The sequence below is a fragment of the Camellia sinensis genome, chromosome 13, assembly GCF_055761805.1.
Source record: "Camellia sinensis isolate YWXY chromosome 13, ASM5576180v1, whole genome shotgun sequence".
NCBI lineage: Eukaryota > Viridiplantae > Streptophyta > Magnoliopsida > Ericales > Theaceae > Camellia > Camellia sinensis.
Window position 1 is genome coordinate 115,995,067 of NC_138973.1, and position 14,402 is coordinate 116,009,468.

Genomic DNA, 14,402 nt, shown 5'->3' on the forward strand with positions numbered 1-14,402 from the left:
GTCGAATGGTCCGCTTCTTCTTTCTATTTACGCCCAATCTCTTAAAATTGTAATCATTCGTACCATTGCCCTTCTTTGCAGATTAAATTTTAAAATTTATAATTTGTTTTTAAAATTATTTTATTTTGTCATAATTAATATACTTTTTAAATTTTTAATGAAATATTAAAATAAAAATTAATGTAAAATAAATTTAAGATGTGAAATTTATTATAAATTAATAATTATATATCAAAAATATTATGTAAAATTAGTGTTATATATTATGCAAATACTTAATAATTATTTAAAAATATTCTTCAATCTATTGATTATTTGTTAATCCGTTAATCTGCCATTTTATTTATAATTTTAGTCTCAAACCACTCAAACTACACCACGCACATCTCTACTCTCTATAATAGCCAAAAAGTTAAAAAATCACTAAGACTATGTTTGGTTTATGGATTTAGAAAGCAGAATGAAAAAGATGTGTGAAATTTGATAAAATATAAGTATATTTTATTTACATTTCACTTACTTTTTCTCTTTTTATTTTCAAATTTCTCATAAAATTCATAAACCAAACACAGCATTAACAAATATACAAAAAAGTTTTTTAAAAAAATGTATCTCTACTTTGGCACGTAATTTCGTAAAACGTCAAAAAATCTTAACAACCATTTGAATTTTTTTTCATCTTATATTTTCAATAAAAAAATCAAAAAATTACTAAAATAATATATTCCAATCCAATCCTACTAAGGATGTAAAAATATTAGTGGGGTCTGCTCATATTTATACTATGTAATGAGAGAATAATTGTTATTCCAAAATTTATCCAATTCAATTTGAGCCTAATCTAGTTATTTCAAATTCTACCTTAAAAGAAATTCAAATTTCAAGTCTGCTCACTTAACACAATAGGTATGATTTATAAATTTTAGAGTAAATTACAAATACATTCTCTGAAGTTTGCTTAAAATATGAATTGTCCCTTGTGGTTTGAAAAATTACAAATATCTCCTTGTCAAAATTTTTTATTTTACAGAATTAATTGAAAAAGTTAAATTTCTAACTATTCACCTATACAATTATAAAATTATCTGAATTATTAATTGAAATAAAATTTTAACATTACTAAAAATTGTTAATTAACTTGATGATTTATTAATAAAATGACCTTTTTGTTATGAAATTAAAAACTTTAGGGGCATAATGTAATTTCTAGAACTACAGGGTATAATTTGTAATTTAAGGGATGTGTTTGTAATTTATCCTTAATTTTATTTTAATTTATTTTATTTTTGTCTTTAAATGATGATAAATTAGCTAGATTCATATATTCATCAAATTTGAAACGTTAACGAAATTAAATGATAAAATAAATATAATTTCCCACAAATATTTTAATTTAAACCTTATAAAAATGTATATATCTTTTGTCTTATATATTTTTTTATACTTTATTTTATAACAAGAAAAATATTAATTTATAATTAATATTTTATAAATAGATTACAATTCTTTACCCCAATCAATCCAAATATTAAAAGGTTAATTATCTAAAATTCTTATTTAAAAATGTTATGGTAGCTCAGGTTCTATTTAAGATTTTTAAACCAATTCCTATTTAATAAAATTGATAATATTATTAGTTTTTCCCATTTTTTAAAACTAAAAACATTATCAGTTTTGCATAGCAATGTTCCAGATCATTGTTTCACTAAGTGGTGGAAAAAAAACACAGAGTATGAGATGAAACATTTTTACTCTTATACTTATTAGTCTGATTCAACTATCCAATAAAATCGAGAACATTAATAGATTTTTTCAGTTTTAAAACTGAAAATATTATTAATTTTTTCATTTTTAAAGTTTTTTTTTTCAGTTGTGTACATAAATGTTCCATCATCATGCTCTTTTATAGACACAAAAATTTCAGTTTTGCACAAAAAAATAAGGGCCCAGCTTGTCTCATGTTGAGATTAAAGACTGGACCCGTCTAGTCCGACCCATGGGCCCATTTTTTGGTGTCGTTTCGATAATCCGAGCCGTTTGATGTGTAGAAGTCGTTGAATACTATATCTGTGTAACAAATCATGTTGATCGAATATCGATAGCTATTTGATCGAATCAAATTTGTATTAAAAAAATAAGCGATTGAAAGAATTCTGATTCCATCAAATAGCTATTAATACCCGATCAATATGATTTTTTACAGAGATATAATACTCGACAAGTTCTACACATTATCGGTTTGGATTATCGAAACGGGGCCCAAAAATGGGCCCATGGGCCATGGGACAAGCTGGACCCAAAAAATAATTCAATTTTTTCAAATAAAAAACAAGAAAATTAGTCTAAGGTCCCTCTTCAATTTTTAGTAATGGAAGAGATCCACAATATTATTTTATAATGTCTAAGGTCCCTCACTCCCACTCTCTCTCTCTTTTTTCTTATTTGTTCTCGTTTTTGAGCTCTGCACATCTTGTTCTCAATCGTTGTGTCTCCCATTCACCGTTGCATATCTTTCTCTCTTCACATCCGTCGCTATAATGCCACTGACTAACCACCATCACCGCCGTTCCTTTCGTGAGTTCGAGCTCTGGTCTTTTCCTTTCCTTACACTCATAGAAATTGAACCCGAAAGCATAAACGAGCCGCATAGGTTGATTTTCGTTGACTCTGCGATGGTCTTGCTTGTAGTTTTGACACCATTAACAATGTCAAGGCTAAAATCCAGGATAAGGAGGCTATCCCACCAGATCAGCAGAGGTTGATCTTTACTAGCAAGCAGCTCGAAGGCGAGCAGTTGAAGCGAAACGAGCAGATTGCAAAGGTTCCAGATCGATGTGGGGAGTGACCCATTGCCCAAATCGATATCAAAGAGAGAAGAGCTATAGCCAAACTCGAGAGGGATGGTTCCAGAGAGTGTGTTGACGTTGAGATAGAGGGTTTGGAGGTTTGAGAGCTCGCTGAGCTTTCTTGAAAGTGTTCCAGATTGTCCAGCCGAAGAAAGTTGTAGAGAGAAAAGGTAGAAAGTCCAAGAAAAGCCAGGGACGCCAAGAGATGTAATTTTGTGAGAAGGCCTGGAAAGTTATAGAATTTTCAAGTTTCTCTGGAGTATATGGAAGCCAGAGAAAACAATAGATAAGAGAAATTTACAAATTTTCTCTGGAAAGTCCCAGAATTTCTCTGTGAAGTCGAATTTTCTTTAGATCAATTCGAGAGACCTTAGACCTTAGACCTTAGACATTATTAAATTTCTCTAGAGAGTGGGAAGTACAAGGAAGGTAGAGAAAAAAATTTCTCTAGAGAGAAGGAAAGGCCAAAGAAATTTACAGTGAGAAGTCTAGGAAAGGTCAGAGAAATTTGTGGGTTTACAGTGGGAAATTTATGGTTTCAATCTAGAGAATTTCTCTGATCTATCTGGTTTGGACCAGAGAAATTTGTGGGTTTGTTAGTAAAGATTGTATTGTTGGCTTATATATTACACAAAGTCAGAGAAATTCTTTGTAAATAGAGCCAGAAAAATTTGTGAAGTGAGAGAATTTTCCTGGATAGCCATACAAATTTTCTCTCCACAATTTTCTCTGGTTTGAACCAAGAGAATTTCTCTGGAGATAATTTCAATTTTCTCTAGGATTGAAATTTTTCTAGATCGATGTTGAGAGAGCTTAGACATCATGAAAATATTTGATGTCTTTTATGCTATAAAATCTTAATATCAGGGACCTTAAAAAAAATCCCCCATAAAAAACATAGTTTTTTATTTTTTATTTTGCACATATATATATTTTTTTTAGTTTTTTCAATTTTAAAATTGATGTTTTAAAATTTTGAAATTCAATATAAATTTCAAATTATCATGTTCCTTTATGGATAATCATAAATGATGAACAATCATTATTTGAAAGGTAATTTCTACTATTAAAAATTTAATGGAATTTGAAGGTCTAAATTTTTTTAATTAAGACTTGATAGAATATAAATTCATAAATTAAAACATACGTCTAAATGCTCCAATATTAAATTAGTACAAAATCTTAGTCTAGCCTAATCTTATGGGCAAATTAATCTCTTCAAATCTTGAAAATATTGAGCTGAATTGGATGGACCGCTACTAGTAAGACATGATTCGTTGGTTGCGTTGAGCCCTCTCAAACTCTATCATAATGTATAGAGTTTGAAATTATTATTCGGATTCATAAAAGGCTGGTTTGATTTTTAATTTGATTATAATATAAGTTAGGTTGAAGATTAGTGCTTCAAGTCCAACCCACCCTAACTTGTCTACAAATTATATTATACTATATATATATATATTATAATTGATTTTTTTTTTCTTATAAACATAAATTTTGTATTAGTAATCATGTAAAAAGTAATTATAGAATTTAAACTATTAATTTAGGCAATCAAATCATTAAATTAATTATATTTTTATTTTTAAATATAAAAATTATCTATAATAAATAATAATTAAGCTACGAACTGACTTTTTTTTTTAATTCACTTTTTTAACAAGTTTAAGAATAAAATATTGATCCAATCTTAGGCCAAACGAAAACCAAATTGAAAAAATTATTTAAAATGTTATTATATAACGTAGCTCACGTGCCAGGTCAAAATAGGGATGGCAATAGGAGTTAATGGGATGGATGTTAATTCCCATCCCCATTCATTCCCCTATAATAAATTTTTCCCTTTCCCCATTCCCCATGGGTATCACCCATCCCATTTCTTAATGGGTTTGCATTTTCCCCAACCCACTTTAATCTCCATTTTTATTTTTTATATTTAATGTTAACAACCACTTTTTTTATTTTTTTTATTTTAACAAAAGCTAAATATACCTTTAATCTTTTTTCTTTCTTTTTTAATATATTTAATGTTAACAACTTTTATTTTTTTCTTTTTTTTTTCTTTTTTTTAAGGTTCACAATAAAAACTAAATATACATTCAATCTTTTTTCTTTCTTTTTAAATATATTTAATGTTAACAACTTTTTTTTTTTTTTTTTTAAGGTTTTAGCTAAATATACCTTCAATCTTTTTTCTTTCATTTTTAATATATTTAATGTTAACAACTTATTTTTTTATTTTTTTATTTTTTTTTAAGGTTCACAACAAAAGCTAAATATACATTCAATCTTATTTTATTTTATTTGGTTCAACAACAAAATCAAATACACATTAATTAATTAATTAAAAAGTTTGTTTTATAATAATCAAATATATAATTTTGAGACAATCAAATAAGTTTTAGTAATTGAAAAAACAAATGTGGAAGAACGTGGAAGATTAAAAAAAAATTACAACCATCTCTCTCTCTCACTCTCACTCTCACTCTCACTCTCTCCCCTACATGTTATAAGAACCTGTTTACAATGTTATAAGAGCCTATTTGAAGAAATAAAATGTGAAAGAACCTGTCTGAAGAAAGTGTTATAATACCCATATTAAATTGCATCAGGGCATAAACTAGGAATTGTTTGTTAATCTCTTAGCCATGGACATTTTAGACATTAAACCATCTTTCTTTTAGCAAATTTGAACCATTCATTTTAATTTATCCAAATCTAATTATACCTTTTAACAAATCTGAACCACTAATTTTAAGATATCTATGTCTTACCACACCCAATTCATCCTCCATCTTCTTCCTTTAGTCCTCCACGAATTTTGTTGTTTGTTACTTTAAAAAACAAAAAATGTTTTTTCAATTAAATTTTTACTAATTTCACAACACCATCACCACTATTCCTACCTTCACTATCACACTACCATCACTACAAAAAAATTACTTTTTTGCGACCGTAAAATGCCGTCGCAAATACTCAAAACGCCGTCTCAAAAGGTTTTTTGCGACGGTAACTGGCATTTTGCGACGGAAAGTGGGGGGTCGCAACAAAGGGGGTTGCAAAAGGGTTTTAGCGACGGCATAACATCGTCGCAAAAAAAAAGCGACGGCAAAAATGCCTTTTTGCGACGGAAAAATGCTGTCGCCATTAACACATGAAAATCTGAGTTTTTTTTAGACGGCACTGTGTTGCCGTCGCTAAAAGGGTTATTTGCGACGGCACAAATACCGTCGCTAAAGGGTTATTTGAGACAGCACTTGATGCCATCGCTAAAGTACTATTGGCGACGGCAAATGACACCGTCGCTAAAAAACTTATTTTCAACAAATGCCCTATCCTTTGCGACAGTATTACTGCCGTCGCAAAAAACCCTGGTTCTATTTTTCTTTTTGAGACGGTGTGTGCTGCCGTCTCAAAAAAAAAAACTGTAATAAAATTATTAAAAATATGAAAAAGGCTTGTATTAAATGAAAAATAACTAAAAAAATTATTTTCATTCAGAATTGTTTTCCTGCATTTCTAAAAATTATGAGCTGTGTATACAATTGTTTTCCTGCATTTCTAAAAATTATTTTCATTCAGAATTGTTGGTCTCAACTATGATTCAAGTTATCTGGCCTCGAGGAAAAGCATGCATTCACACCAGGAACATGAAATCCATCAAGCAACTTTGATATATAACATATTTTCCATCCTAAGCAATAGGGAAATAGAAAGTAGCAGTATATAAAATCACCAACAAATTTCTTATTAACCAAACCCATAACACAAAGGCTGTGTTTGGTGCCATGGAATGGGACTACATTTTTGGCAATGGACACACAATAATTATGATTCCGAATGATAAAAATTTAGAGGTGCCTAAGAAAAGCATAATGGATCTGGCATTCTAACATTTCGATCACAAAACCAGCAACACGTCTTAGAACTTGAAATCCTTTTTCTTAGATTTTCCATTCTTTTCCTGCATTTTCCGTTTCATCTTCTTCTCATTCTGAAAAATTCCACCTCATCAGAACAAAAGTGTCCATAAATACTAATTAAAACAAGTACAAAATTAGAAAGATTGTGAGAGATGCACACCTCGGCAACCATGTCACTGAAATCCTCCCGCTGACTACGCAGTTTCTCCTCCTCCTTGCTTCCTCATACCCGTGAAATGCAAAATAAATATGAATTAAGAGCCTTGTAGCTAATGTATTGATACTAATACTGACACTAAACAAACTATGAGGACTCGGACTTACTTTGCATGCAAGACATTGTTCATTACTTCCAACTCTTCTGGTTGTAATGTGACATCAACTTTATCTGATTTCTGACCTCTGAGCAGATCAACCTGAAAAAAGAAATAACATGAACAATAAAATGAGACGCATCATTAAGCCTGTGACTCGTATGGATCAATCACACAGATTATATTTTCAGGTAAATTCACCCCAACACAGAATCTAAAAGGATTTTGCAAATTTGCTTAATTGTAAAATTGAACCTGAATGATATATAAGATAACATAGTTAAATAAGGCCTAAAGTTATATAGCAAGATAAACAAAGCCTTATTTTTTTCTTTGATAATCCAGATAAACAGTATCTTAAGTAATTAAATTCAAGAAAAAGAACTTTCCTAGATATTTTGTGTTAATATTTTCTTTTGCTATTTTCTGACAAGACCTCAATTAAGAGCATGCCCAACCTCGGGTTTTATTATTGTATTTGGACACCTGGCTAATGCTAGCCCAATATCAAATAACCTCACATCCACTATAAGTAAACTTTGGGAAATATGAGCTTGCCACATGAATGAATCCCCAAAAATCCTTTCTGTCAGATCTCTATCCCATGTTAGCTTAATAAGATAAAACTTTTACAAACCTCATATTAATAATAGCAGAAGCTAAAATGGCAACTAACTTAGGGCTAGGCCATGAGCAGGCCCAAGCATGATCTGAACTTAGGTTTGGGATTAATGTGAAACAAAGTGTAGCACAATTTGTAAGACGATATGTCATTATGCCATTTAATGCTAGTACTTTTTCCAAGACGACATGTTTCGCTAAATCAAAGACCAAAATGCACTATCACTTCTCAACCCATGCCCTTTTCAGTTGTCTTCTTATTCATGTTACACCTTAGTTCTACCACATCCCCACCATCAAATTTATTGGTCCTGAATGCAGATGAGCAAATCATCCCAAATCAAGCATTCTTTCATTATGTTAAAAACCCACCCACTCAAAATGGTTTCATTTCTACTTTTATAGTTGTCTCAACAGTCCTCCATCTCAAATTCCCCTCCTTAAACAAGATCAACTTGTGAAAATGTTTTCTGACTACCTAACATGATATCAAATAGAATAACCTGTCATGTAGATAAATTAAATAAAAAAAAGACCCAACTAAAAGGGTGTTTCATATAGATGCTATCTATATGGCCAGTATCTATTCACTCTCATTACGAATAATCAACCCATACATCGAAAACAATCATTATAATTTAGCTATGTTGGTTGATTGTCTTATTTGATATTCATTATGAATATTAAATATGCTATTACGATTTTTTGAGTAAACATATCTCCAAAGAGATGAAAAATATGAAATGGAAACTCTAACCAGAAAATTGAAGCAATAATAGTATCATCGAAAATTTATATGCTAGTTCTCTTGAGATAAGAATGCAAATTTCATATAGAATGCTTATGTTCCACACTAAAAGTATAATGAAATGTGGTTGTCAAGGAGAGTTAACTTCAAAGCAAAAAAAAAAAGATTGCTATTTATAATTTCCATGCACACAGTGATCACACATTAAAATTAATTACTATGCTGTGAGCATATTTATTATGTTCATAAAGTATGACCACCACAAGCATTCTTACCTTCTTTTCTGCAGCCATCTTTAATTTCGCCCAAAATGAATATGTTAGGACACATCCCATGTAAACATGTTTATTTTGATTTCAACATCAACTATGCTTATATAAGAAACGTATGCAAGCAACATCAAATTGTGAAATGCCACAAATTACACATGAAATGAATGTCACACAGATGGGGAGGGGGGAGAGAGAGAGAGAGAGAGAGAGAGAGAGAGAGAGAGAAATTAATGGGCTAAAGTAAATACATAAGAAAACAAGATCAGAGATCATTTTGCAAAAAAAAAAAAAAATCATAAATAACTAAAAACATGTTTTCATATAGTGCGATTATTTTGCAAAAAAAAAAAAAAGGAAAGAAAAGAAAAGAAAACATGTGAATATACAACTAAAAGAATATCTATACACACACGTAGATATCTAGAATCTTTCGTCCACCAATTCAAGAAAGCTCTTAAAAAACTAACAAGATATATCAAACAGTGTGATCATTTTGCAAAATAGAGGGTTTATGGATCAAACTCACTCAATTAACAAAGTAATCAAATTAATCATTTCATACATAAAATGAAATTATTACAAAATAAAGATCTAGTTAGCAAGGGCCTAAATGACTTGAAATTGTAGAGAAGGGCATGATACCATGTTCAATTTCTTGAATTGTGATTTCCTTTTCATCTGACCCATCCCATGCATCCTGCCATTCCTTTTGCTGTTATATGACAAGGTTGTGTATTAAATACAAATGTAACCATTGTTGTCAAATCATGATTCAAATAATGAATCATTTTGCTAAAGTAGTGAATTGCAAGATTCATTTTATTTAATACGATATATAACTCTATATATTTATATACATTTAAAAAAATATATAATGTTTAAAATAAAATAAATTATCAATATGACTAAATTATATATGTATATATATATAAAATCTCATATATCAATATAACTAATTAATCTCTTCTATATATCTCCATAGTTTGATGGAAAACGACCTTATTTCATGCATTACGTAAACAAAAAATAGAAATAGAATTGAATCCTACGATTCACTCATTTTTCGATTCAAGAGAACAATTCGAACCGTATTTTGTTGAAACTCGTATCAAATCGGATGATTCTAACAACCATGAATGTAACAGCTAGCACTGAAATGAGACCCAACAAAAAAAAGTAGTAGAGAAAGTTGTGAAGAAGACACCTCCTCATTCTGTGGAGGTTGAGCAGTCGATTGTCGTGTTGATGATACTGAATCAGCCTAAAATTGTAGTAAAAGAGAAGTTGGTCCAAAACAAACACACAAATTCCAAAACAAACAGAGCAGATATATTGGTCCAAAACAAACAAACAGAACAGATCTGTTCGATCAGTGCAGAGATGAGAGATTAGGGAGAGAGAGAGAGAGGCTTACCTGTGAGTCGATCAGTGCAGAGATGCAAAACCAGAGAGTGAGACTGATGAGATGAGAGAATGAGGGAGATAGATCAGATTAGAGAGATATCTGATATATATATATATATATAAAACAAAAAAAAACAACGATCGAGGAGAGAGAGAGAGAGAGACAGATTGAGAGAGAGAGAGAGTTTACCTGTGAGTAGATTAGCGGTGCGATGAGATGAACAATGAGAGAGTCAGAGAGTGATCGGTGCAGATATGAAGAACAACGAAACGAGAGAGTGAGAGAGAGAGACAGTGATGAGTTGAACTTGAGATGAGACTGGGAGAGTGAGGAGACGATTAGGGTTTTTTCATTTTGGTAGAAATTAGGGATTTTGGGGGGCGCGGGAATGGAAAAAAATGAGGGAACCGAGCTGGCGGGATTGGGAAAAATAATAATAATAATAATTTTCATCATAAATGAATATTTAAATAATAAAAATAAATAAATAATAATTTTCATTTTCATCATAAGTGAATATTTAATGAATATTTAATGAATGAAAAATTATTATTATTATTTTTTATTTGGTAGAAGTAAGGATAATATTTTAATGAAAAATATTTTCTATTAAAAGTGATGAGTGAGAGAGAGAGAGAAACAAACAGACAAAGAGAGAAAGAGATAGAGAGAGATACAGACAGACAGAAAAAGAGAGAGAAGCAAGAGATGAGCGATAGAAAAAGAGAGAGAAAGAGAGCGAAAAAAGATGAACGAGAGAGAGAATAGAAAAATAGAGAGATAGAGAAGAGAGATGAGCGAGAGAGACAGAAAGAAAGAAAAAAGAGAGATGAGCGAGAGAGACAAAGAGAGAAAAGAGATGAGAGAGATAGAGAGAAGAGAGATGAGCGAGAAAGAAAGAGAGAGTAGACAAATGAGAGGGATAGAGAGAAAAAAAATGCACGAAAGACACACAGACAGATAGACAAACAGACAGAGAAAGAAGAGTGATGAGTGAAAGAGAGAAAGAGAAGAATAGTGGTAGTTGAATGGCATTTGCAGTAATGGTAAATGTGGTAGAGAAGATGGGTGGTGAGAGAGAGAGATGAATGAGAGACGAATAGAGAAAAGAGATAGAGAGACAAAGAAAGAGACAGAGTGATGAGCGAGAAAAAGACAAAGTGGTCACTAAAAGTGCATTTTCTTGTAGTGGATCGATAAATCGAAAGGGAGCTCAATAAATAAAGAAGAGATGATGGGAGAGTGAGTAAGGCAAACACAGTGAGGGAGAGAGAGAGAGACAAACAGAGAGAGAAGAGTGATGAGTGAGAGTGAGAGAGAGACGGAGAGAGAGAGATAGACAGAAAAAGAGAGAGAAACAAGAGATGAGCAAGAGATAAACTAAAAGATAGAGAAAGAAAGTGAAAAGAGATTAACGAGAGAGACATAGAAAAAAAAAAAGACAGAGAGAGTGGTAGTGGTAGTGGTCATAGTTCCACCCATTGATTTAGTATGGTGTTTGTTTTGAGCTTTCAAATCATAATTCTATATCTATTTTTTCAAAACTCAATTCAAAATATAATCATTACTTTTCGAAACTCATAACCAAACACATAATTCAAAACTCTTTTCAAAGCTTAATTCAAATCAATTTTTTAAATATTTTTAAAATATTTTAATTTTGTGAGAGACAAATAAAGAAGAGAGATAGAGAGAGAGACAGAGATAGAGTGACGAGCGAGAGAGAGAGACAAAGTGGTTGCTAAAAGTGTATTTTCTTATAGTGGATCAATAAATCGAGAAAGAGCTCGATAAATAGAGAAGATGAGAGTAAGAGAGTGAGCAAGGTGAACATAGTAAGGGATAAATAGACAAATAGACAAGTAGACAGAGAGAGAGAGAGAAGAGTGATGAGTGAGAGAGAGATAGGGAGAGAGAGAGATAGACAGAAAAAGAGATAGAGAGAGAAAAAGAGAGAGAGAGATAGAGGGAGAGATAGAAAAAGAGAGAGAAACAAGAGATAAGCGAGAGATAGACAAAAAAAGAGAGAAATATAGCGAAAATAGATGAGCGAGAAAGAGACACAGAAAAAGAGAGAGACAGAGAGATGAGTGAGAGAGATAGAGAGAGGTAGAAAGATAAGAGAGAAAGAAAAGAAATGAGAGAGATAGAGAGAAGAGAGATGAGCGAGAGAGACAGAGAGAGAAAACAGATGAGAGAGATAGAGAGAAGAGAGATAGGCGAGAAACACAGAGAGAAAATGAGAGAGAGAGAAACAGATAGACAGAGAAAGAAGAATGATGAGTGAAAGAGATAAGAGAAAAGAGAGAGAGAGATAGAGACAGAGAGACAAGAAGATAAAAAATGAATGAAAAGAGAAATGTTATATCAAAGAGTAAGATGACATTGTTTTTTTAAATTTTTTTTGCGACAGAAAAATACCGTTGAATTTATTCAAACTATTTTGTGACTGTATATATATGAAGCTATCTCAAAACCACAATCACTATGCTAGGTTAGAGTTTTCAAAAAACTCTTTTGAGAAAATTATACTTTCTTGTTTTCCGTGTTATATTGTTTTTACTGAATTTTTTTAATATTTTAAGTTTTTTTTTTAATTTTTAGACACATCTAACATAAATACACCTAAAAATTTAAAAAGTTGTAAAAAAAAAAATCTTTTAAAAATTCACTAAATACCAAAAATACAAAAAAAAAATACAATAATTCAATACATTTTTTTTTTGTATTTTTATGTATTTATTAATTTTAAAAAAAAAAATTCATAATTTTTATTTTTTTATTTTTTAGATACATCTAAGTATGGTGCATCTTAAAAAAATATTTAAAATTTTAAAAATATTCACTAAAAACAAAAAAAAAACACGAAAGTCATTTTTTGCGACGGTAGAAAATACCGTCGCAAATGCTCTCATTTTTTGAGACGGCAAATAGTGCCGTCGCAAATGCTCTGCTTTTTTGAGACGGCAAATGGTGTCGTCGCAAATACTCTCATTTTTTGAGACGGCAAATAGTGCCGTCGCAAATGCTTTGCTTTTTTGAGATGGCAAATGGTGTCATCGTAAATACTCTACTTTTTTGAGACGACATTTTCTGCTGTCACAAGAAGTGACTTTTTGAGATGGCAAGTGTGCCGTCACAAATAGTTCTGTCTCATAAACCCACTTTTCTTGTAGTGCATCACCATAGCCACTACCATCATCACTGCCGGCATCACTCCACCACTATGTCACAATCTCTACATCTTCGTTCCATCACCACCACCACCAAATATAAAAAAATATATTTTTAATTTTTTTTATAAAAAATATTTTTCATTAAAAAATATTTTCTATCTAAATAAATGAAGCATAACATTGGGAAACAAGCTGATTTCAGTTAAATCTGTTCATAACTAAGAAAAATTCTTTTATTTTAAAAAAAATTATTGAGTAAGACTTTGTATTCCCTTTTTGTTTTTCCAGCAAATAAATCTTTGTACTCATGCTTTCTAACCAATCACGACTCATGCTTATTTCGATTCTTTACAAGTTCCTTATTTTCAAATATATTCATATATATATATATATATGTTATATAAATTGTGTGATAACATAAAACAAATAGATTCATACTCGTTAATTGAAATTTCAGAACAAGCAAACCATTCTGAAAATTACAATACATAACAAAATAAAATAACATAGAAAAGCAAATCGAAACCTGCACTAGATAGTGTCCTTAATTTTTTTAAATAAATTTAAAAGATTCTAGATATGTCTAAAATTTGACAAGAATAATGTGACAATGTTAATTAATGTGTATTTGATTTTATTGTTGAGCCAAATAAAATAAAATAAGATTGAATGTATATTTGGCTTTGGTTGTGAATCCTTAAAAAAAAAAAAAAAAAAAAAATTGTGAACCTTAAAAAAAAAAAAAATTGGTTGTTTGGGGTGTCTTAAATAAGTGCACTTTTTGTCTTTTTGGACTAAAAAATTGAGGTTGAAAATATAGATGTTTGGGTTAACTTTTTGACTTTTTATAGAAAAATGTGTAATAAAAAATTGTAAAAATTGATTTGTAGGGAAAAATTCGAATTGGGAGTTGTGCAGCCGTAATTGTTGACTTTTGGTGAATAGTGTTAACTTTTTAACTTTGTAAGTAACTTTTTGTCTTTTTATCTTTTTTGAAAGATCCCAAACTTGCCCTAAAAAAAAAAACCAAAAGAAAAAAGATTGAATGTATATTTAGCTTTGGTTGTGAATCTTAAAAATTTTAAAAAGAAAATGGT